Source organism: Urocampus carinirostris, chromosome 8 (assembly GCF_059441175.1).
Source record: "Urocampus carinirostris isolate Australia breed hairy pipefish chromosome 8, RoL_Ucar_1.0, whole genome shotgun sequence".
NCBI classification, from domain to species: Eukaryota; Metazoa; Chordata; class Actinopteri; order Syngnathiformes; family Syngnathidae; genus Urocampus; species Urocampus carinirostris.
In genome coordinates this window covers 2,818,010-2,843,009 of record NC_142356.1, presented here as the reverse complement: position 1 = coordinate 2,843,009, position 25,000 = coordinate 2,818,010, and the positions used below count along the sequence as shown (strand labels likewise).

The 25,000-nt window shown below is 39.5% G+C and overlaps 1 protein-coding gene and 1 pseudogene across 3 annotated transcripts in view; one reads left to right on the top strand and one right to left on the bottom strand.

Annotated features, from left to right (window-relative positions):
* LOC148360489 (uncharacterized) overlaps positions 1-14,403 on the bottom strand; it is a 16,470-nt pseudogene extending 2,067 nt beyond the window's left edge.
* Positions 1-25,000, top strand: part of LOC148360488 (glucagon receptor-like) — a 59,791-nt gene that overhangs the window by 1,065 nt on the left and 33,726 nt on the right. The gene's annotated exons all lie outside the window — the stretch shown is intronic.

The window sequence follows — 25,000 nt, the reverse complement described above, 5'->3', positions numbered from 1 at the left end:
TTCTTCTCTCTTTCTTTATTTATCCATTTTCCTTTTACCCTTTTGTCCCCCATTTTCATTTTATTTCTCTTTCTTTCTTCCTTTCTTTCTTAATCTTATCCCATTTCCTTGTTTCTATTGCTTCCTTTCTATCTCCCTTCCTTACTTCAATTCATACTTTCTCTCTTTTTTATTCCTTTCATTCTCTCTTTCCTCTTTATTTATTTCATTCATTATTTCTCTTTCTTCTTCCTTTCTCTCTATTTTTTTCTTTTTCATCCTTCCGTTCATGCTTTCAATTCATTGATTCATTTATCCCGTGTTTCTTTCCCTCCCTCTTTTTTCTCCCTTTACCTTCTACCTTTTCTCTTTCTTCTCTCCGTTTCTCCCTTTATGAGTGCAATTCATCCTTTCCCTCTTTTTTTCCTTTTATTTTTCCTCCCCCTCCTTTTTTCGATATATTGTTTCTCTATTTCTTTTGTTCTTTCTTCCGTCCTTCTTATTTACTTCCTTTTTTGTTTCCTCCTTCCTTTCATTCAATCTTCGATTCATTCATTCATTTTTTTTTCTCTCCTTTTCGCCCTCCCTCTTTCAAATTTTGTTTACCTTCTTTCTTTCCTCTCCCTTCCTTGCTTTCTTACTTCAATTCTTACTTTCCTCTTTTTTATTCCTTTCATTCACTTCCCTCTTTCTTTTTTTAATTCATTATTTTTCTCTTTCTTCCATTCATTCCTACTTCCTTCTTATTTTTCTTTTCATTTGGTCTTTTGATTCATTCGTTCTTTTTCTATCTCCCTCTTTTTTATCCCTTTACAGTCTCCTTCGTCCTCTTTCTTTCTCTCTCAATTCCTCCCTTTTTTATTTCAATTCATCCTTTCCCTCTTTTTTTTTTCATTTCACCCTCTTTATAATTCCTTTCATTCACTTCCCTCTTTCTTTTTTCAATTCATTATTTCTTTCTTTCTTCCATTCATTCTTCCTTCCTTCTTATTTTTTTCGTTTCATTTGGTCTCTCGATTCATTCATTCTTTTTCTTTCTCTCTTTCTCCCTCTTTTTATCCCTTTACCGCCTTTCTCTTTCTTTCTCTCTCCCTTCCTCCCTTTCTTACTTCAGTTCATCCTTTCCTTCTTTTTTTCTTTCTTTCCCTTCTCTTCCCCTTTTTTGATTCTTTCATTCACTTCCCTCTTTCTTTTTTCAATTCATTACTTCTCTCTTTCTTCCATTCATTCTTCCTTCCTTCATATTTTTTTCGTTTCATTTGGTCTTTTGATTCCTTCATTCTTTTTCTTTCTCTCTTTCTCCCTCTTTTTTATGTCTTTACCGTCTCCTCCCTCTCTCTTTCTCTCTCCCTTCCTTCATTTCTTACTTCAAGTCATCCTTCCCCTCTTTTTTTCTTTATTTCACTCTCTCTTCCCCTCTTTTCAGTTCCTTTTATTCACTTCCTTCTTTTTTTTCAATTGATTATTTCCCTTTCTTCCATTCATTCTCCCTTCCTTCTTATTTTTTTCTTTTCATTTTTTTTTCGATTCATTCATTCATTTTCTTTCTCTCTTTCCCCATCTTTTTTATCCCTTTGCTATCTCCCCCTTCCTCATTCTTTCTCTCTCCCTTCTTCCCTTTCTTACTTCAATTCATCCTCTCTTTCTTTCTTTCCTTCTCTCTTCCCCATCTTGTTCCTCCATTCATTCTTCCTTCATTCCTTTCTTCATATTCCCCCCTCTTTTTATTTTTTCTTCCTTCCATTCGCTCTTTCGTTTCATTCATTCATTCAGTCTTTTTTTCTCTCTTTCTTCCATTCATTCTCCCTTCCTTCTTATTTTTTTTTCTTTTCATTTGTTCTTTCGATTCATTCATTCTCTTTCTCTATTTCTCCCTCTTTTTTGATCCCTTTACCGTCTCCTCCTTCCTCATTCTTTCTCTCTCCCTCTTCCCTTTCTTACTTCAATTCATCCTTTCCCTCTTTCTTTCTTTCCTTCTCTCTTCCCCTCTTGTTCCTCCATTCATTTTCCCTTCTTTCTTATTATTTTCTTTTCATTTGTTCTTTCGATTCATTCATTCTCTTTCTTTCTCTCTTTCTCCCTCTTTTTTGATCCCTTTACCGTCTCCTCCTTCCTCATTCTTTCTCTCTCCCTCTTCCCTTTCTTACTTCAATTCATCCTTTCCCTCTTTCTTTCTTTCCTTCTCTCTTCCCCTCTTGTTCCTCCATTCATTCTCCCTTCCTTCTTATTTTTTTCTTCCTTCCATTCGCTCTTTCGTTTCATTCATTCATTCCGTCTTTTTTTCTCTCTCTCTCGCTCTTATTATCGGTTAATATGGGAGTTCTTTTCTTCTGTGTGGTTGGGTGGGGGACGCAGCCGATGAATGAATGAACGCATGAATGGATGAATGAATGAACGCTGAAGGCGGAAGATCTTTCCCTATTGGCAGAAAAGAATAGCTTCGTATAAGTGGCCTTCGTTTTCTCCTATTTACTCACAATCGTAAAATATTTTACTCTGAAATCGATGAAAAATAATTCTCGTTTTACTGATGTTTTTTTTTCTTTCAGTCGAGAAATAATAATAATAATAACAACAATAATAATAATAATAATAAAAATAATGATAATAATAATAATAATAGTAAGAACAATAATATTCCCAAGAAGATTTTCCTTAACTAGGACAAAACAATGGGAAAATGACAAAAAAAAAACCTGAAAAAATAATGATGCGGACGAAGGAAAAAACAAAAAACAAAAAACAATTAAAAAAAAAAAAAGAAAGAAAGAAAAAGAAAGAAAGAAGCGGATCCAAAAGACGAAAACTTGGAAAAAAAGGGAAAATATATTATAAAGAAATTCCAGAATAGCAGGATTTTTAAAAAATGCACACACAAAAACTGGAAACGAATCATCTTAAATATAAAAAAGAAAAAAAAAGAGGCAAAAACCAGAATATAAGAAGATATTCAGAAAAAAAAATATTAAAAACGAGAAAAAAAAAGAAAAAAATGACCAGAAAAATAAAAAACAAATCTTTAAACATTAAAAAAAAACCCAAAGAACAAAATCTTCCGGCAACTTTGTCTAAAAAAACATAATGAAAATAAAAAAATCCGATCAAATAAATAAATAAAAAAACAACTCATTTCCCCCCAAAAGAGAGTCAAATATTCTGAAAAGTATCTCAAAACAACATTTTGAAAAAAAATAAAAATCTAAAAAAGTGATTAAAAAAACCTCTTAAAATAAAATAAAAATAAGTATAAAAAAATCTCCTGAAATCCAGAACAAAATTCTAAAAAATAACTTTCATATAAATTGATGATTTATTTTGCCAATGAATAGTTAGAATTGTTTGTTTTTTTTCTCCCAAATAAAATCGATTCTCATTATATTTGTGCAAATCCCCATTCTCCAACTTTTTTGTATCGGTTTCATTTCTCTCTGGTGCTCCAACTATCACTTTTTCACATAGGGCAAGAAAGTCAATGAAAGGAATTAACATTTTGTATTCCCTTGGGTTGGTATGATCACCTGAAAGTGAGTGATAAATTGTCATGGTTGCCAGGGCGCCCGATTGGCCCCGCCCGTGTGGCGCCAGCTGCGGCTCGTTGAGGGATTGGCTCTCTGTTTATATTCATCTCGGCGCTCTCTCGCTTCCTTTGTCAGCCCGTCAACGAACCTCTGCCCCGCAAGACGCGGGTTCTGACTCGGTCCTGTTTACCTGTTGGTATTTTCCAGTCCGGTATTGTTCCTGTTTATTATCGTCCAGTTCGATATTGGTTTCCAGTTTCGTTCCCGTCTATTTTTGTCCTGTCCTGTTTATTTAATAAACGAGACGATTGTTTTTTTTTAAATTATATTTTATTCTCATATTAAATTTTACATTTTATTTTGGTATAAATTGTCACGGTTGCCATGACGCCCAATTGTCCCCGCCCATGTGGCGCCAGCTGAGGCTCATTGACAGATTGGCTTTCCGTCTATTTAAGCTCAGTGCTCTCATTTTTCCTTTGTCAGTCCGTCAACGAATCTATGCCCCGCAAGACGTGGGTCCTGACTGGGTCCGGTTTTCCTGTTGGTATTTCCTGTCCGGTATTGTTCCCGTTTAGTTTGTCCTGTTCAATGTCGGTTTCCAGTTTCGTTCCCGTCTATTTTTGTCCTGTTTATTATTTTCTCCAGTTTTCGTTCCGGTCTTGTTTGTCCTGTTTATTTTCGATATCCTGATTCATTATCAATCCTGTCTGTCCCGTCCTGTCCAGTATCGACCCCATCTGTCCGATATCAACTAGGGGAATTGGTATTGATCTGGTCAGCCTCTGGCTTCCTATCATTCCACGCCAGAGCGCTGCCTAACGTGCATGACTCCCCATCTTTGCGTAAAATAAAAGGCTTGTGTGAGAACGTCACGCGTTTGGGTCCTGATCCTGTTCTGGTTCTGACATAAATACCACCCCCAGGAAAGAGGGCAAATACTTTTCCACCACACTTCATCTCCCACGCTAAATAAGTGAGAGCGTCCCTGCTTTTAACGCTCCTTCCGACGGAATGCAAATGGATTTTTCGATTCATTTCCCCGCTGCGCCTTTAAGGACGCGTCGGGAATGCGAAACGGGTCGACGTGGTGAATATTTCATGACGTTTTTCTTTGTATGATCTTCTATTCGATCCGCTTTGCTTTTTGGATTTATTAGCCGCTTCCGTTTCAGTCTCCGGTCACGTTTTTACAACGGGATCGAGGAACGCTTAGATCTGTCAGGGTTGCCACGGCGCCCGATCGGCCCCGCCCGTGTGGCGCCAGCTGCAGCTTGTCGACTGATCATCTCCCTGTCAGTATTTAAACTCTCTCCTGCCGGTCCCCTTTGGTCGGTCCGTCTGCGAATCTCTGTTTTTACACGGTAAGCTCTGGGGCGGCAGTAGCTCAGGAGGTAGAGCGCTCGTCTTGGGATCAAGGGATCCCAGTTCGAATCCCGGCTCGTCCGTGTTACGTGTCGAAGTGTCCTTGGGTAAGACACTGAACCCCTAATACCCCCAATAAGCAGGTTAGCGCCTTACATGGCTGCAAGACCGCTATTGGGAAATGTGGAGCACATTGTAAAGCGCTTTGGGAAGTCATTGACTTCGCCCGTCCCGTTTTTTGCTCCCGCCACGATCCGATTTGATCTCGACTCCATCCGCTCTCCCGTCCCGAATGACGACTTGTTTTGATCTCGACCGCGTCCGTTCTCCCGTCCCGAGTAACGATCCGTTTTGGATCTCGACCACGTCCAGGCTTTCGACGCGTTTCCAATCCCGACCGGGTTTTCGCTCTCCTATCCCGGCTACCGACCCGTTTTTTTCCGCTGCCGACACCGCCGTCGCTCGCCACGGGAGCGCCACTTCCGCGTTCAGAGCGATCGCCGGATGGCGTGCGCAATCCTTTCCCCTCTTCCCGATAAAACTGAGAAACGTTACGCGAGTGGGTCCTGCTTCCGTTCGAGATCCAGATTTCGAAAGGGATTGTTTTGTTTCGGTCTTGGTCTTTTTTCGCTCTTGATTTATTCCCAGGAGGGTCTGCTCTTCTGTACCATTTATAGGTGACACATTTTCAATACATTCAATACATTTTTTAATACATATTTGACCACTAGAAGGCGCTGTTTCGTGTAATGTGAAGGAAAACCACTGCCACGAGCGAAGCGGAGCAGCAAGGTGCCAGACAAACATGGCGGCGACCTAAATAGGGATTCAACTATGTAAAATAAACACAAATCCCTCCACTTAAGATTTTTTTTTTTTATAAAAATGAATATTTCAGGTATTATTGCCTAGTATTCAAATATTTTTTTTATTTTATAACTTTATTGATATAACATTAAAAGTAGGAATATAATCGTTGTATTTAATAGACCCCAAATTGGTGACAATTGACTGATTTTTATTTGTTAAGATAATTACAAAAAATATTTGAATTCATATTATACATTAAAAAATATATATACAATAAAGAAACACATTATTGTATGTATATTACATAATCTAATATTTATTTCTTATAAAACAAATAATAAATACAAATATATAAATGAAAATCAATGTACTGTAAACATAAATTCATCTCATATTACAATAAAGATAAAACCAATAACTACTTGTGTCAAAAACCGGAACAGGATCAGGACCCAAACGCGTGGCGGTTCTCACACATGCCTCTTATTTGAAAGGAAATGGGGAAGTCATGCACGTTAGGCAGCCGGTCTGGCGTGGAATGATAGGAAGCCAGAGGCTGACCAGATCGATACCAATTGCCCGAGTTGATATCAGACAGATGGGGTCGATACCGGACAGGACGGGACAGACAGGATTGATAATGGAACAGGATATCGAAATAAACAGGACAAACAAGACAGGAAGGAAAACTGGAGAGAATAATAAACAGGACAAAAATAGACGGGAACGAAACTGGAAACCGACATTGAACAGGACAAAATAAACGGGAACAATACCGGACAGCAAACACCAAGAGGAAACAGGACCAAGTCAGAACCCACGTCTTGCGGGGCATAGATTCGTTGACGGACTGACAAAGGAAAAATGAGAGCACTGAGCTTAAATAGACGGAAAGCCAATCTGTCAACGGGCCTCGGCTGGCGGGGACAATTGGGCGCCATGGCAACCGTGACAATTTATACCAAAATAAAATGTAAAATTTAACATGAGAATAAAACATAATAAAAAAAAGACAATCGTCTCGTTTATTAAATAAACAAACAATTATAAAGTATAAAAATAAATATTAAATTTAAAAAAATCACAAGATATAAAATATGCAAACTAAATCTAGATTATATTAGCAAAATAAATTCAATATAACAAATAAAAAACATTCTTTTGTTGAGAAAATGAAATATATATTGTATGAATCAATTCATGAAATGTGATAAAAATAAATGGACTACTCAAATATTTGAGACTTCCTGTTGCTATATTCTTGAACTGTGACTTGAAATTTCAAAATAAAATCTGTTATTCCTGTCAGGAAACGATAGAAACGTCGGTCAAATCAATCCATTTGTTTTTGTCGTCGATGGAAGAAAAACAATCCTAGCTCTCTCTCTTGTTTTATGTCTATCAAAGCTCTCGGGTCCAAAAACGGGACCTGAAATGGGTCGGCACGGAACCCGACTCCAAAGGCTCTAAAAATAGCGTTGTGAAATCAAACTCGGGAAACCTTATCTCTGTAATTCTTTATCTCTTCACTCTCTTGTCTCCTCACTTTTCTCTCTCCTCCTCCCTATCTTTCTTTATTTCTTTTTCTCTCCATTTTTCTCCTTTCTCATCCTGAATCTTCTTTTCTCTCTTTTTTCTCTCTTTCTCTCATTTTTCTCTTTCTCACTGCTTTTGTTTCTTATTTCTCTTTCTCTTTTTTCTTCTCTCTTTCTCCTTTGATAGGCCTATCTTTCTCTGTCTCTTTCATTTCCTTGTCTTCCTTTCTTGGTCTCTTTCTTTTTTTCTCTCCGTAATTCTTTATCTCTTCACTCTCTTGTCTCCTCATTTTTCTCTCTCCTCCTCTTTCTTTATTTCTCTTTTTCTCTCAATTTTTCTCCTTTCTCATCCTGAATCTTCGTCTTTTCTCTTTTTTCTCTCTCTCTCTCTTTATCTCCATTTCTCTTTCTCACTGCTTTTGTTTCTTATATCTCTTTCTTTTTTTTCTTCTGTGTTTTTTCTTTTATATGTCTATCTTTCTGTCTCTTTCATTTCCTTGTCTTCCTTTCTTTTTTTCTCTCTCTGTAATTCTTTATCTCCTAACTCTCTTGTCTCTTCACTTTTCTCTCTCCTCCCTTTATTTCTCTTTTTCTCTCAATTTTTCTCCTTTCTCATCCTGAATCTTCTTTTCTCTTTTCTCTCTCTCTCTCCTCTCTCCCTCTCCTCTCTCTCTCTACCTCTCTCTCGTTCTCTCGTTCTCTCAATTTCTCTTTCTGCTTTTGTTTCTTATTTCTCTTTCTCTTTTTTTCTTCTCTCTTTCTCCTTTCATACGTTTATCTTTCTCTGTCTCTTTCGTTTCCCTATCTTCCTTTCTTTGTATCTTCCTTTTTTTGTCGATTTCTTTTTTTCTCTTCTCTGTTTTACTTTCTGTAATTCTTTATTTCTCCCTTTCTCTGTCTTTTTATTTTTCTCTCTTCTCCTCCCTTCCTTTCTTTATTTCTCTTTTTCTCTCTCTCAATTTTCTTCCTTTGTTTCATTCTACCGCTCACTCTTTCTCTCCCTACCTTTTTAATTCACTCGTCCGGGTTCCGGGAGTTTTCCTTTCTTACTGTGTGGCCCCGACACCCCTGGGTTACAGTATAATTTTCTCTTTTTGGCCGCCATTTTTTTTTTCTCCAATTGGAAACAAAAAAATTGCACTTCTATACGCGGCAAAGTGCAGAAAATGACTTAATGGCATTTGCCGACGTTTGGCCGCCGTACCGAGCGCGCGTTACCGCGGCAACGCCCCTTCCGCGTTTAAATAGCGACCGGGCTTTCGGGAAATTTCATCGTCCCGAAAATAAAGCGGCCGTGCGAAAATAACGAGCGCCCGGACATCGTCAAAACATCGTAAAAATATCGTAAAAACCGGCGGCGTCCGATTGGGCGAAACGCTGGCGTTTTATTGGCCTCGATCGTTTCTATTCCGCGCTCCGAAACATAAGCGCTGATCGTTTTCTCGGTTCTGTGATTTGATATTGAGACAGCTTTTTTTTTAACAAAACAATAATCATAATAATAAAAGGAAGTGAGCCCAAATGGTCGCCTTTTCTTCAAATGTATAAATCGGGCTCGTGTTGTACAAAAGAAACGACCAAAATTGGATCATTTCACCTTTGGCTTAGTCCTCATAAATTATACCATTTTCTTATCTTGCAGCAATATCTTAAATTTACCCATTAGAAGAATATAATCGCCATATGGAAAAGTAGAGAGGTGACACGACCAAGTTGTGCTACTACTTCTGTAGTAAATTCAAATATATTCTTGTGAGGAACACAAATGCTTCAAATCCATCCGACCAACACAGGTATCCTGTGTCTCGCACATATTATGGAGAGGTAGGGAGGAGACACGACCAAGTTGTGCTACTACTTCTGTAGTAAAAACAAATACATTCTAATGAGAAAAAGAAATATTTCGAATCCTTCTGACCAACCAAGTTCTCCTGTGCCTCGCACATATTATGGAGAGGTAGGGAGGAGACACGATCAACTTGAGCCACTACTTCTGTAGTAAATCCAAATACATTCTAATGAGAAACACAAATGCTTCAAATCCATCTGACCAACTAAGTTCTCCTGTGTCTCGCACTTATTATGGAGTGGTTGAGAGGCGAAACGACCAACTTGTGCCACTACTTCTGTAGTAAATTCAAATATATTCTAGTGAGAAACACAAATGCTTCAAATCTATCCGACCAACAAAGGTATCCTGTGTCTCGCACATATTATGGAGAGGTAGAGAGGAGAAACGACCAACTTGCGCTACTACTTCTGTAGTAAATCCAAATATATTCTAATGAGAAATACAAATGCTTCAAATCCTTCTGACCAACCAAGTTCTCCTGTGTCTCTCACATATTATGGAGAGGTAGAGAGGGGACACGACCAACTTGTGCTACTACTTATGTAGTAAATCCAAATATATTCTAATGAAAAACACAAATGATTCAAATGCTTCCGACCAACCAAATTCTCCTGTGCCTCGCACATATTATGGAGAGGTAGAGAGGAGGCACGACCAAGTTGTACTACTACTTCTGTAGTAAATCCAAATACATTCTAATGAGAAAAACAAATACTTCAAATCCTTTTGACCAACCAAGTTCTCCTGTGTCTCTCATATATTATGGAGAGGTAGGGAGGAGACACGATCAACTTGCGCCACTACTTCTGTAGTAAATCAAAATATATTCTAATTAGAAACACAAATGCTTCAAATCCATCCAACCAACAAAGGTATCCTGTGTCTCGCACATATTATGGAGAGGTAGAGAGGAGACACGACCAAGTTGTGCTACTACTTCTGTAGTAAAAACAGATACATTCTAATGAGAAAAACAAATATTTCAAATCCATCTGACCAACCAAGTTCTCCTGTGTCTCGCACATATTATGGAGTGGTTGAGAGGCGAAACGACCAACTTGTGCTACTACTTCTGTAGTAAATTCAAATATATTCTAGTGAGAAACACAAATGCTTCAAATCCATCTGACCAACAAAAGTATCCTGTGTCTCGCACATATTATGGAGCGGTAGAGAGGAGACACGATCAACTTGCGCCACTACTTCTGTAGTAAATCCAAATATATTCTAATGAGAAACACAAATGCTTCTGACCAACCAAGTTCTCCTGGGTCGCGCACATATTATGGAGAAGTAAAGAGGAGACTCGACTAATTTGTGCTACTACCTCTGTAGTAAATCCACATATATTCCAATGAGAAACACACATGCTTCAAATACTTCAAATGCTTCAAATGCTTCTGACCAACCAAGTTCTCCTGTGCCTCGCACATATTATGGAGAGGTAGGGAGGAGACACGATCAACTTGTGCTACTACTTCTGTAGTAAATCCAAATATATTCTAATGAGAAACACAATTGCTTCAAATCCATCTGACCAACCAAGTTCTCCTGTGTCTCGCACATATTATGGAGAGGTAGAGAGGAGAAACGACCAACTTGTGCTACTACTTCTGTAGAAAATCAGAACTTATTCTAATTAGGAAGACACGACCAACTTGTGATATTACTTCAGGAAAGCAAATATTTTCTATTGATATTTTCTGAAAATCTTTCTCACAAGCCAAGCCCTCCAGTGCCTCGTGCATATTATGAATAAGATGATACACGATAAACTTATGCTACTACTTCTATATAAAATCAAAATATTTTCTTATAAGGGACAAAGATGCTTGGAATCGTTCTGACAAGCTAAGCTCTCCAGTGCCTCGCATACATTACGATAGAGGTAGAGGATAAATGACCAAATTATGTTATTTTTATGGGAAGTCAAAGTACATTCTAGTGAGGAACATACATCCTTAGAATCTTTCTAACAAAGCCAAGTTCTCCTGTGAAGTAGAGAGGAGAAACGACCAACTTGTGCTATTACTTTAATAGAAAATCAAAATATATTCTAATGAGGAACATAAATGCTTACGATCTTTTTTTAACTAGCCAAGCTCTTCAGTGCTTCAACCACATTAAAAAGAGGTAAAGAGGAGACACGACCAAGTTATGCTACTACAAGACTATTAATTCATATTCGAATAAGGAACTAAAAGCCTAGAATTTTTCTAACAAACCAAGCTCTCCAGTGCCTCGTAAAAATCATGAAGAGGTATACAGGGGAAGCAACCAACGTTTGCAGCTCCAGTGCCTGGTACACATTACAGTGAGGAAAAGGATACATGACCAACTTATGCTAATACTTCTATGGAAAATCGAAATAAATTCTAATTAATAACAAAAATACTTACAATATTAACAAGCCAAGCTCTCCAGTGCCTCAGGAAAATCACGAGGATGTATAAAGGAGAAACAACCAACTTTTGCTCAAAAATGTATAAAATATACATATATATTTGAATGGGGAACATAAATTCTTACAATATTTTCAACAAGCCAAGTCCAGTTCCTCACGCTCATTGGAAAGAGGTAGAGAGGATACACAACTAAGTTGTGCTACTACCTTATATATTAGATATAAAATGTAAAAATTGCGGAAACATAAAAAACAAAATGTATACTGACAGGGAACAAACACATTTCAAATATTTTTAACAAGCAGAGCGCTCCAGTGCCTCGCACACATTACAGTGAGGATACATGACCAACTTATGCTAATACTTCTACGGTAAATCTAAATAAATTCTGACGAATAACGTAAATATTTACGATATTAACAAGCCAAACTCTCCAGTGCCTCGCATACACTATATACAGAGAGGAGACACGACCATGTTGCGCTATTACTATTACAGAATATTGAAATATACCTTTAAGATGAACATAAATTGAATATTATAGCGTGGCTAAAAGCGACAAATATATCTCTCAGGTACTTTGTGCACATTAATGAGAGGTAGAGAGGATACACAACTAAGTTGTGCTACTACCTTATATATTAAATATAAAATGTAAAAATTGCGGGAACATAAAAAACAAAATGTATACTGACAGGGAACAAACACATTTCAAATATTTTTAACAAGCAGAGCGCTCCAGTGCCTCGCACACATTACAGTGAGGATACATGACCAACTTATGCTAATACTTCTGCGGAAAATCTAAATAAATTCTGACGAATAACGTAAATATTTACGATATTAACAAGCCAAACTCTCCAGTGCCTCGCATACACTATATACAGAGAGGAGACACGACCATGTTGCGCTATTACTATTACAGAAAATTGAAATATACCTTTAAGATGAACATAAATTGAATATTATAGCGTGGCTAAAAGCGACAAATATATCTCTCAGGTACTTTGTGCACATTAATGAGAGGTAGAGAGGAGACACAACCAATTGATGTTACGACTTCTGAGAGCAATCGAAATATCTTCTAATGAGGCACACATATATTTAGAATCTTTTTACAAGTAGTGACAGCTGATTGAATATTAAAGCGTGGCTTAAGTGACTCACTATCGGTTGCTTTTTTTTCTATCGTGCTGATTAATGTCACATTTGGCTTTTAGCGCTTTGCTAACTATCAGCTGATAATTATCTGGAATAAAAATACGATAATAATTATAAGAAAACCGATATCAACAATAAGCAAGAATTTCATGGAAATCAAAGCAAGGGGCTTACCTGGACAGGCAATAGGAGTCTGACTCGGCTCAGGTTAGGGTTGGCGCTAATGCTAACATGCTAACTCATAAACACAAAAAAACAAAACACAGGTGGACATGATCAATACAAACGAGATTAGCTAACAGGGACCGAATGTTGACACGTTAGCGATTAGCTAAGTGAAGATTTATAGCGACCCCTACTGGTGTAAAAATACTTCATTCATTGAAATAAAATACTATAGATTCAGTATTTATCTATGAGTATTCTCATAAAAGGTTTAAAAATGGAGATATTACTCAACCTCATGGAGCTAACACTGCCAGTGTTGGGAATAACGCCATTATTTATCCCACTGTTTCCTTCTCTAGTCAATCATGTCAACCATGTGGCTGCAGGTTTTGGCTGGCTTCTAGATGCTAGTGTTCCTGCATCATCTTTCAATGTCACTCGCCTTTGACAACAAGAGTCCTGTTTTTCAGGCAGCTGGTGCTTTTTCTCCCTGTTTCCTTCTTTAGTCACTTATGTTTAGTCACTTGGCTGCAAGGTATTATTTGTTGCTAGTTGCTATCGTTAATCTTAACTGCTGGTTCTTTGGTCACGAGTGTCACTCACCTTAGCGGGAATGTCATGCAAGCGAACGTTGCAGAGTTCTATTGGAACCTTCGAGTTTTTTCCCCCGTTTCCCTCTCTAGCCACTCATGTTCAGCACAGGGCTGCAGGCTATGGTTGACCGCTAGCTGCTATCGTTAGCTGCTCCTGCTCCTTCAGTGTCACTTGCTTTCCAATGCTGAGTTCCATTATTCAGGGATATGGGGCTTTTCCTTCCACTGTTTCCTTCTCTAGCCACTCATGTTAGCCACTTGGCTGCAGGTTTTTGCTCGTCACTAGCTGCTATTGTTAATGTTAACTGCTCCTGCTCTGCCCTTCAGTGTCGCTCGTCCTCCACAGCTTAGTTCCATGATTCAGACATCTGGTGCCTTTTTCCCCACCGTTTCCTTCTCTAGCCACTCATGTTAGCCACTTGGCTGCAGGTTTTTGCTCGCCACTAGCTGCTACTGTTAATGTTAACTTCTCTTGCTTTGTCCGTCAGTTTAATTGTTGAGATCCATACTTGAAACATTTGCCAGGTTTTTCGGCAGTTTCTTTCTCTAGCCACTTGTGCGGTCCAATCGAATGCAGGCTATGGTTTGCCTCAAGCAATTATTGTTAACTGCTCTTGCCTAACCCTTCAGTGTCACCCACTGCTGACAGACAATCATGCAAGGGAATATCAGTTTAATGTTTCAGGCCACTTTGACTTTTTTTCCATGGTTTCCTTCTCTAGCAACCCATAATAACCACTATGCTGCAGGCTCTGGCTCACCACTATCTGGTATTGTAATTATTTGCTGCCCCTGTATGTCTTTTAGCGTCACTTGCCTTTGAAAGCAAACGGGGTAGAGTCCCATCATTCAGGCATCTGGTGCTTTTTCCCACAATATTTCCTTCTCTAGCCACTCAGCTGGAGGCTCTAGCTTGCAACTAGCTGCTATTGTTAATTTCAGTCGCTCCTGCTTTGTCCTTCAATGTTACTCACCTTCCACAAGCGGGCCCTGCATGAGCTTGTCGCAGAGTCCCATGTTTCAGGCTGCTTTTTCCATGGTTTCCTTCTCTAGCAACTCATTTTAATCCTTTGCTAAGGGCTAGGGATCTTTGCTACTGTTTTTTTTTTTGCTTTTTTCTGATATTTTAGATAGATAGATGTCTAGATAGATAGATAGATGTCTAGATAGATAGATAGATAGATGTCTAGATAGATAGATGTCTAGATGTCTAGATGTCTAGATGTCTAGATGTCTAGATAGATAGATAGATAGATAGATAGATAGATAGATAGATAGATAGATAGATAAATAGATAGATAGATAGATAGATAGATAGATGTCTAGATAGATAGATAGATAGATGTCTAGATAGATGTCTAGATAGATGTCTAGATAGATAGATAGATGTCTAGATAGATAGATAGATAGATAGATAGATAGATAGATAGATAGATAGATAGATAGATAGATAGATAGATAGATAGATAGATAGATAGATAGATAGATAGATAGATAGATAGATAGATAGATAGATAGATAGATAGATAGATGTCTAGATAGATAGATAGATAGATAGATAGATAGATAGATAGATAGATAGATAGATAGATAGATAGATAGATAGATAGATAGATGTCTAGATAGATAGATGTCTAGATAGATAGATAGATAGATAGATAGATAGATAGATAGATAGATAGATAGATGTCTAGATAGATAGATGTCTAGATAGATAGATAGATAGATGTCTAGATAGATAGATGTCTAGATGTCTAGATGTCTAGATGTCTAGATGTCTAGATAGATAGATAGATAGATAGATAGATAGATAGATAGATAGATAAATAGATAGATAGATAGATAGATAGATAGATGTCTAGATAGATAGATAGATAGATGTCTAGATAGATGTCTAGATAGATGTCTAGATAGATAGATAGATGTCTAGATAGATGTCTAGATAGATAGATAGATAGATAGATAGATAGATAGATAGATAGATAGATAGATGTCTAGATAGATAGATAGATAGATAGATAGATAGATAGATAGATAGATAGATAGATAGATAGATAGATGTCTAGATAGATAGATGTCTAGATAGATAGATAGATAGATAGATAGATAGATAGATAGATAGATAGATAGATGTCTAGATAGATAGATGTCTAGATAGATAGATAGATAGATAGATAGATAGACAGATAGATAGATAGATAGATAGATAGATAGATACCATGGATAGATAGATATAGACACCATAGTTAGATAAATAGACTATTTTCAGGTGCAGGAAGGTTGACAAAATTATGTAGATATAGATAGATAGTTGTCTAGATAGATGTCTAGATGTCTAGATGTCTAGATAGATAGATGTCTAGATAGATAGATAGATAGATAGATAGATAGATAGATAGATAGATAGATAGATAGATAGATACTTTATTCATCCCCGTAGGGAAATTCACCCTTCCAGCACTATCCTTTGTTGTTTTAGTAGCTTCTACTGCTAGCCAATAAAGTTAGCCACTTACAACCGCTCTGATCAACTACGTGGTTGTCTCTTTTCAGTCGCTCCGGGAACATCAACTTTGATGTAGGCGGCCAAAATGTACAGGTAGTGCAGAATTATTAGGCAAGTTGTATTTTTGAGGATTAATTTTATTATTGAACAACAACCATGTTCTTAATGAACCCAAAAGTCTCATTAATATCAAAGCTGAATATTTTGCAAGTTGGAGTGGGGTTTTTTTAGTTTGAGCTATTTTAGGAGGATATCTGTGTGTGCAGGTGACTATTACTGTGCATAATTATTAGGCAACTTAACAAAAAACAAATGTATACCCATTTCAATGATTTATTTTCATCAGGGAAACCAATATAACAGCTCAACATTCACAAATATACATTTCTGACATTCAAAAACAAAACAAAAACAAATCAGTGACCAATATAGCCACCTTTCTTTGCAAGGACACTCAAAAGCCTGCCATCCATGGATTCTGTCAGTGCTTTGATCTGTTCACGATCAACATTGCGTGCAGCAGCAACCACAGCCTCCCAGACACTGTTCAGAGAGGTGTACTGTTTTCCCTCCTTGTAAATCTCACATTTGATGAGGGACCACAGGTTCTCTATGGGGTTCAGATCAGGTGAACAAGGAGGACATGTCATTAGTTTTTCTTCTTTTAGACCCTTTCTTGCCAGCCACGCTGTGGAGTACTTGGATGCGTGTGATGGAGCGTTGTCCTGCATGAAAATCATGTTTTTCTTGAAGGATGCGGACTTCTTCCTGTACCACTGCTTGAAGAAGGTGTCTTCCAGAAACTGGCAGTAGGACTGGGAGTTGAGCTTGAGTCCATCCTCAACCCGAAAAGGCCCCACAAGCTCATCTTTGATGATACCAGCCCATACCAGTACCCCACCTCCACCTTGCTGGCGTCTGAGGCGGACTGAGCTCTCTGCCCTTTACCGATCCAGCCACGGGCCCATCCATCTGGCCCATCAAGACTCACTCTCATTTCATCAGTCCATAAAACCTTAGACAAATCCGTCTTGAGATTTTTCTTGGCCCAGTCTTGACGTTTCAGCTTGTGTGTCTTGTTCAGTGGTGGTCGTTTTTCAGCCTTTCTTACCTTGGCCATGTCTCTGAGTATTGCACACCTTGTGCTTTTGGGCACTCCAGTGATGTTGCAGCTCTGAAATATGGCAAAACTGGTGGCAAGTGGCATCTTGGCAGCTGTACGCTTGACTTTTCTCAGTTCACGGGCAGTTATTTTGCGCCTTGCTTTTTCTACACGCTTCTTGCCACCCTGTTGACTATTTTGAATGTAACGCTTGATTGTTCGATGATCACGCTTCAGAAGCTTGGCAATTTTAAGAGTGCTGCATCCCTCTGCAAGATATCTCACTATTTTTGACTTTTCAGAGCCTGTCAAGTCCCTCTTCTGACCCATTTTGCCAAAGGAAAGGAAGTTGCCTAATAATTATACACACCTGATATAGGGTGTTGATGTCATTAGACCACACCCCTTCTCATTACAGAGATGCACATCACCTGATATGCTTAATTGGTAGTAGGCTTTTGAGCCTATACAGCTTGGAGTAAGACAACATGTATAAAGAGGATGATGTGGTCAAAATACTCATTTGCCTAATAATTCTGCACTCCCTGTATTTCCGAAAATATGGAAGCGAGCTCCAGAATTCTTCACTCGCTTCAGCTCCATTATGAGCTTTGGTGATTCACTATTACACACTGTCCCTTTAAACTCAAGGGTATAACGCGACTATATAAAACGGAGCCGGTGATCCTTGTGCAAACTACAAACGATATTGGAAACCGCATCCAATAAAGATGTTTTCCAGAAAGAGACGGAAATGGGTTTCCTTCTTGGCAAAATGAGACGCGTTATTGTTAGCGGAGATAATGGTTACGAGATTTGGGAATTGTGATTGAAAAGCCGGCTTTTGTTTTGTCGCCATGGCAACGCAAGGTTTTTCTCGGCCTTTATGAGGCCGTCTCCAGGTTTTGGCTCCGACAAAATCAAAGTCATCGGTGCGTCCGGTCTTCTAAAAACAAACTTGCTTTATCCGTGTGAAATCTAATTTTGTGTAATACTCTCCGGATCCTTTTTACCATATTGCAATTGCTCTTGTTTTCCTCTGGAGGGCGTTAGAGTTGAGGACAAACAAAGACGTGGGTGGAGAGAGTGATTTCAGCGGCAACGCATTTCCGAAATAAGAGTCGAGGAAATAATATATGAAGAGCGTAAATTCCGTACGACATAGGAGACTTGATTAAAAGCTACAAACTCAAGTTTTCTCCATTTACGAGCCGAAAATGTACGTCTTGAAGCCACTTTCAACGACATTGTTTTTTGTTCTGTTCCGGGTTGTTTACGTCACGTGTTTTCCTGTTGTGTGACCGTTCAAAATGGCGATGACCGAGCACACGTCTGCCTCCAAACGTTTTGAGGATAATCAAGATGCTAAATGGTAAATGGTCTGCATTTCTATAGCGCTTTTCAAGTCAATGAAGAGCTCCCAAAGCGCTTTACAATATTGCTTCACACTTAACAATTCACACACACACTCACACACCAATAGAGAGTTTTGAGGATAATCAAGATGCTAAATGGTAAATGGTCTGCATTTCTATAGCGCTTTTCAAGTCAATGAAGACCTCCCAAAGCGCTTTAAAATATTGCCTCACACTTAGCCATTCACACACACACTCACACACCAATAGGGAGTCTGCCTCCAAACGTTTTGAGGATAATCAAGATGCTAAATGGTAAATGGTCTGCATTTCTATAGCGCTTTTCAAGTCAATGAAGACCTCCCTGCTGCTTTACAATGTTACTCATTCACACACACACTCACACACCAATAGGGAGTCAGCCTCCAAACGTTTTGAGGATAATCAAGATGCCAAATGGTAAATGGTCTGCATTTCTATAGCGCTTTTCAAGTCAATGAAGACCTCCCAAAGCGCTTTACAATGTGCTTCACACTTACCCATTCACACACACACTCACACACCAATAGGGAGTCAGCCATTCAAGCCGCCTGCCTGCTTATTGGGGGCATTAGGGATTCAGTGTCTTGCCCAAGGACACTTCGACATATAACACGGAGGAGGCGGGAATCGAACCTGCGACCTCTTGATCCCAAGACGAGCGCTCTACCTCCTGACGGGAAGTGGAATGTGAAAAATAGCCTGAAATTGTCAAGAGAGAAGAGGGTGCTCTTCATTTTGGCGGGAAGGACAGGAAAAAAATGCCACGCATTTGCTCTCAGCAATAGTCCATCAAGGATAATGGATCGCAGTTAAACAGTGGAGGTCATTCAAGGCAGCGGCCCAAACAAAAACAAAAAAAGAGCATCCTGCTGGCCCTTGCTCTCAGCACTATTCAACTAAAGATAATGGATCGCAGCCATCTCCCGTCAGAAGTGCCTTCTCACAGCAATATGTGACCAGGGATAATGGTTCGTGGTCTTACTGGGGCAGTTCACTCTGTAGTGGACAGAACAGCTAAAAAGAGTCGCATGGCCTGACACTCACTTGCATAAATATGCGACCGGGGATAAAAGATAGCGTCCACACAAGTACAGTTTACTTTTTGGTAGACATGATGGCAAAAAAGAGCTGCCTGGCCAGACAAAATTGTGCGATCGGGATAATGGATTGTAGCCACAAGAAAGCAGTTGGACAGAGCAGCAAAAAAGAACAAGCACGCCCGATAAATTTCTGCTGAACTCCGCCCGTTTTAAAGAATAAAGCCTGTTGTAAGATGCTCCTGAATGTGCCCTTGGTTATGTGCTATGCAAAGATTTTGTGGAGGTAATAATGGTTGTGCATTGGATATGCCCCCCCTTGAGACTCGTGTCTGGTGACGCCGCCGAGACATCAAACACCAAAACCGAAGACCACCAGACAGGAACAGAATGGAATTTGAAACGTTTTAGCTAAAAATGTTTGCCCGCGTCACCTGTTTTTTGCAGAAACGTTTCAGATTTCGTTTTGTTCTCCCTCTTCAGACGAGAGGACCAAGGACGGACCTTAATTCAGTTCTCCACGAGAGAATTTTGTCCCTACGTGGAGGTTGAGGACTTTTGGATATCAAAGATTCACGTTGAAAATCCACTAGACCTTTGGTGTGATGAGAGCTAAAGTGGTGGAGTGGAGTAGCGGGTGGATGCAAAGTGGGAAGACGCAGATTCAGCAGTAGCTCAGGAGCACGTTTTAATAACTTTAAAAGCCAATTTTCCATTTTTCGAGAGCCTAAACCTTCAAACCCTAACTCTAGCCTCTAACTTATTCTGGGACCCTAAAATCAGTTTAAAACCCTTATTTGCAGCCCAATTTCTAGCTCTACATGTAACCCTAGCTCTGTCTCAAATCGTAACCCTAGGTTAAACCTATTCAGGAACCCTACATTCAGCTTAGAACACCAACACGGAGCTCAAACCCTACCTTCCTAGCTCCAATCCTGTTTCAAACTGAAACCCTCGCTCTAACCTGATCTAGACCTCTACACTTAGTTTGGAACCCTAATATGGAGGTCAAACTCTATTTCCTAGCTCCAATCCTGTTTCAAACTGTAACCCTAGCTCTTAACATATTCTGGAACCCTACATTCAGTTTAGAACCCTAACATGGAGCTCAAACCCTAGTTCCTAGCTTCAATCATGTTTCAGACTGTAACTCTAGCTCTAACCTAATGTAGGACCCTACACTCAGTTTTGAACCCTAACATGGAGCTCAAACCCTCGTTCCTAGATCCAATCATGTTTCAGACTGTAACCCTAGCTCTTAACACATTCCAGGACACTACACTCAGTTTAGAACCCTAATATGGCGCTCAAACCTTCGTTCCCAGCTCCAATCATGTTTCAAACTGTAACCCTAGTGCTAACCTATTCTAGAACTCTACACTCAGTTTAGAACCCTAACATGTAGCTCAAACCCTAATTCCTAGCTCCAACCCTGTGTCAAACTTTAACCATAGCTCTAACCTATTCTAGAACTCTACACTCAGTTTTGAACCCTAACATGGAGCTCAAACCCTCGTTCCTAGATCCAATCATGTTTCAGACTGTAACCCTAGCTCTTAACACATTCCAGGACACTACACTCAGTTTAGAACCCTAATATGGCGCTCAAACCTTCGTTCCCAGCTCCAATCATGTTTCAAACTGTAACCCTAGTGCTAACCTATTCTAGAACTCTACACTCAGTTTAGAACCCTAACATGTAGCTCAAACCCTAATTCCTAGCTCCAACCCTGTGTCAAACTTTAACCATAGCTCTAACCTATTCTAGAACTCTACACTCAGTTTTGAACCCTAACATGGAGCTCAAACCCTCGTTCCTAGATCCAATCATGTTTCAGACTGTAACCCTAGCTCTTAACACATTCCAGGACACTACACTCAGTTTAGAACCCTAATATGGCGCTCAAACCTTCGTTCCCAGCTCCAATCATGTTTCAAACTGTAACCCTAGTGCTAACCTATTCTAGAACTCTACACTCAGTTTAGAACCCTAACATGTAGCTCAAACCCTAATTCCTAGCTCCAACCCTGTGTCAAACTTTAACCATAGCTCTAACCTATTCTAGAACTCTACACTCAGTTTTGAACCCTAACATGGAGCTCAAACCCTCGTTCCTAGATCCAATCATGTTTCAGACTGTAACCCTAGCTCTTAACACATTCCAGGACACTACACTCAGTTTAGAACCCTAATATGGCGCTCAAACCTTCGTTCCCAGCTCCAATCATGTTTCAAACTGTAACCCTAGTGCTAACCTATTCTAGAACTCTACACTCAGTTTAGAACCCTAACATGTAGCTCAAACCCTAATTCCTAGCTCCAACCCTGTGTCAAACTTTAACCATAGCTCTAACCTATTCTAGAACTCTACACTCAGTTTTGAACCCTAACATGGAGCTCAAACCCTCGTTCCTAGATCCAATCATGTTTCAGACTGTAACCCTAGCTCTTAACACATTCCAGGACACTACACTCAGTTTAGAACCCTAATATGGAGGTCAAACTCTATTTCCTAGCTCCAATCCTGTTTCAAACTGTAACCCTAGCTCTTAACATATTCTGGAACCCTACATTCAGTTTAGAACCCTAACATGGAGCTCAAACCCTAGTTCCTAGCTTCAATCATGTTTCAGACTGTAACTCTAGCTCTAACCTAATGTAGGACCCTACACTCAGTTTTGAACCCTAACATGGAGCTCAAACCCTCGTTCCTAGATCCAATCATGTTTCAGACTGTAACCCTAGCTCTTAACACATTCCAGGACACTACACTCAGTTTAGAACCCTAATATGGCGCTCAAACCTTCGTTCCCAGCTCCAATCATGTTTCAAACTGTAACCCTAGTGCTAACCTATTCTAGAACTCTACACTCAGTTTAGAACCCTAACATGTAGCTCAAACCCTAATTCCTAGCTCCAACCCTGTGTCAAACTTTAACCATAGCTCTAACCTATTCTAGAACTCTACACTCAGTTTTGAACCCTAACATGGAGCTCAAACCCTCGTTCCTAGATCCAATCATGTTTCAGACTGTAACCCTAGCTCTTAACACATTCCAGGACACTACACTCAGTTTAGAACCCTAATATGGCGCTCAAACCTTCGTTCCCAGCTCCAATCATGTTTCAAACTGTAACCCTAGTGCTAACCTATTCTAGAACTCTACACTCAGTTTAGAACCCTAACATGTAGCTCAAACCCTAATTCCTAGCTCCAACCCTGTGTCAAACTTTAACCATAGCTCTAACCTATTCTAGAACTCTACACTCAGTTTTGAACCCTAACATGGAGCTCAAACCCTCGTTCCTAGATCCAATCATGTTTCAGACTGTAACCCTAGCTCTTAACACATTCCAGGACACTACACTCAGTTTAGAACCCTAATATGGCGCTCAAACCTTCGTTCCCAGCTCCAATCATGTTTCAAACTGTAACCCTAGTGCTAACCTATTCTAGAACTCTACACTCAGTTTAGAACCCTAACATGTAGCTCAAACCCTAATTCCTAGCTCCAACCCTGTGTCAAACTTTAACCATAGCTCTAACCTATTCTAGAACTCTACACTCAGTTTTGAACCCTAACATGGAGCTCAAACCCTCGTTCCTAGATCCAATCATGTTTCAGACTGTAACCCTAGCTCTTAACACATTCCAGGACACTACACTCAGTTTAGAACCCTAATATGGCGCTCAAACCTTCGTTCCCAGCTCCAATCATGTTTCAAACTGTAACCCTAGTGCTAACCTATTCTAGAACTCTACACTCAGTTTAGAACCCTAACATGTAGCTCAAACCCTAATTCCTAGCTCCAACCCTGTGTCAAACTTTAACCATAGCTCTAACCTATTCTAGAACTCTACACTCAGTTTTGAACCCTAACATGGAGCTCAAACCCTCGTTCCTAGATCCAATCATGTTTCAGACTGTAACCCTAGCTCTTAACACATTCCAGGACACTACACTCAGTTTAGAACCCTAATATGGCGCTCAAACCTTCGTTCCCAGCTCCAATCATGTTTCAAACTGTAACCCTAGTGCTAACCTATTCTAGAACTCTACACTCAGTTTAGAACCCTAACATGTAGCTCAAACCCTAATTCCTAGCTCCAACCCTGTGTCAAACTTTAACCATAGCTCTAACCTATTCTAGAACTCTACACTCAGTTTTGAACCCTAACATGGAGCTCAAACCCTCGTTCCTAGATCCAATCATGTTTCAGACTGTAACCCTAGCTCTTAACACATTCCAGGACACTACACTCAGTTTAGAACCCTAATATGGCGCTCAAACCTTCGTTCCCAGCTCCAATCATGTTTCAAACTGTAACCCTAGTGCTAACCTATTCTAGAACTCTACACTCAGTTTAGAACCCTAACATGTAGCTCAAACCCTAATTCCTAGCTCCAACCCTGTGTCAAACTTTAACCATAGCTCTAACCTATTCTAGAACTCTACACTCAGTTTTGAACCCTAACATGGAGCTCAAACCCTCGTTCCTAGATCCAATCATGTTTCAGACTGTAACCCTAGCTCTTAACACATTCCAGGACACTACACTCAGTTTAGAACCCTAATATGGCGCTCAAACCTTCGTTCCCAGCTCCAATCATGTTTCAAACTGTAACCCTAGTGCTAACCTATTCTAGAACTCTACACTCAGTTTAGAACCCTAACATGTAGCTCAAACCCTAATTCCTAGCTCCAACCCTGTGTCAAACTTTAACCATAGCTCTAACCTATTCTAGAACTCTACACTCAGTTTTGAACCCTAACATGGAGCTCAAACCCTCGTTCCTAGATCCAATCATGTTTCAGACTGTAACCCTAGCTCTTAACACATTCCAGGACACTACACTCAGTTTAGAACCCTAATATGGCGCTCAAACCTTCGTTCCCAGCTCCAATCATGTTTCAAACTGTAACCCTAGTGCTAACCTATTCTAGAACTCTACACTCAGTTTAGAACCCTAACATGTAGCTCAAACCCTAATTCCTAGCTCCAACCCTGTGTCAAACTTTAACTATAGCTCTAACCTATTCTAGAACTCTACACTCAGTTTTGAACCCTAACATGGAGCTCAAACCCTCGTTCCTAGATCCAATCATGTTTCAGACTGTAACCCTAGCTCTTAACACATTCCAGGACACTACACTCAGTTTAGAACCCTAATATGGCGCTCAAACCTTCGTTCCCAGCTCCAATCATGTTTCAAACTGTAACCCTAGTGCTAACCTATTCTAGAACTCTACACTCAGTTTAGAACCCTAACATGTAGCTCAAACCCTAATTCCTAGCTCCAACCCTGTGTCAAACTTTAACCATAGCTCTAACCTAATGTAGGACCCTACACTCAGTTTTGAACCCTAACATGGAGCTCAAACCCTCGTTCCTAGATCCAATCATGTTTCAGACTGTAACCCTAGCTCTTAACACATTCCAGGACACTACACTCAGTTTAGAACCCTAATATGGCGCTCAAACCTTCGTTCCCAGCTCCAATCATGTTTCAAACTGTAACCCTAGTGTTAACCTATTCTAGAACTCTACACTCAGTTTAGAACCCTAAC